At 37.6% G+C, this 1,376-nt stretch overlaps 2 long non-coding RNA genes across 2 annotated transcripts; one reads left to right on the forward strand and one right to left on the reverse strand.

Moving 5' to 3' along the window:
• On the forward strand, window positions 1-229 carry LOC107682944 (uncharacterized). Its single transcript, XR_001633630.1, has 2 exons — window positions 1-48; window positions 165-229. It is a non-coding gene; the product is annotated as an uncharacterized LOC107682944 (long non-coding RNA).
• A 918-nt stretch (window positions 230-1,147) lies between these two features.
• Window positions 1,148-1,376, reverse strand: LOC107682943 (uncharacterized). The gene is made up of 2 exons (XR_001633629.1): window positions 1,329-1,376; window positions 1,148-1,212 (listed from the first exon to the last, which is right to left on the reverse strand). It is a non-coding gene; the product is annotated as an uncharacterized LOC107682943 (long non-coding RNA).

Below are 1,376 nucleotides of genomic sequence, written 5' to 3' on the forward strand. Positions count from 1 at the left end.
CGTGATCCCAGTCGAGATGCCTACAATGTCAGCTACGCTTGGAAACTGGTAAGCTATTCCTCTGCAGTGGAACAAGCATTGGCTGAGGAAAAACCAGACTGAGTTTGTATGTTGTTTTATTTAATCATTTTGTATTTTTACTGATCTTGATCTCTGATTTGCAGGTTCAGGACACTTTGTTTATATTGTGTATAGTTTATGTTCAGCCGGAGATCCCGGTAAAGCAACTTAAAAATCTGAACACGGCCCCTAGCAGCAAACTCCTGTACCACCGCCTGGATCTGCTGGGGCAGCCCAGCTCCTGCCTCCACTTTAAACAGCTCGCTACAGTCGGTAAGCTCAGACAAAACATTAATATCATCTTAACATCTTGGGGAAAAAAAATAGTAAATGCTATTCTCAAAGTTGTTAGGACTTGCCATGCAGAGCTCGTTTCTCTGAAAACGGAGCGAGACATTTATTTTAAGATATTTCTTTTTTTATAAATCAATATCAAATCCAGGTGGAACAATTACAAAAGTTTCTTTGCTTTTGCTCAACAAGTGAATTGTTACCAACAAAAACCAAATAAATGATAGCGGAGGACTGCATGTCAGAAGTTGTTTTGTTGTTAAAGTTATTAATTTCATATTATTCTTAAAGGGAAATAAATGTGTTAATGCGTTAACTATGGAAAAAGTAGACTATATATAGTCTACTTTTTCCATAGTTAACGCATTAACACATTTATTTCCCTTTAAGAATAATATGAAATTAATAACTTTAACAACAAAACAACTTCTGACATGCAGTCCTCCGCTATCATTTATTTGGTTTTTGTTGGTAACAATTCACTTGTTGAGCAAAAGCAAAGAAACTTTTGTAATTGTTCCACCTGGATTTGATATTGATTTATAAAAAAAGAAATATCTTAAAATAAATGTCTCGCTCCGTTTTCAGAGAAACGAGCTCTGCATGGCAAGTCCTAACAACTTTGAGAATAGCATTTACTATTTTTTTTCCCCAAGATGTTAAGATGATATTAATGTTTTGTCTGAGCTTACCGACTGTAGCGAGCTGTTTAAAGTGGAGGCAGGAGCTGGGCTGCCCCAGCAGATCCAGGCGGTGGTACAGGAGTTTGCTGCTAGGGGCCGTGTTCAGATTTTTAAGTTGCTTTACCGGGATCTCCGGCTGAACATAAACTATACACAATATAAACAAAGTGTCCTGAACCTGCAAATCAGAGATCAAGATCAGTAAAAATACAAAATGATTAAATAAAACAACATACAAACTCAGTCTGGTTTTTCCTCAGCCAATGCTTGTTCCACTGCAGAGGAATAGCTTACCAGTTTCCAAGCGTAGCTGACATTGTAGGCATCTCGACTGGGATCACG

The sequence above is a fragment of the Sinocyclocheilus anshuiensis genome, unplaced genomic scaffold, assembly GCF_001515605.1.
Source record: "Sinocyclocheilus anshuiensis isolate Anshui unplaced genomic scaffold, SAMN03320099.WGS_v1.1 C32739640, whole genome shotgun sequence".
In the NCBI taxonomy this organism is placed as follows: Eukaryota; Metazoa; Chordata; class Actinopteri; order Cypriniformes; family Cyprinidae; genus Sinocyclocheilus; species Sinocyclocheilus anshuiensis.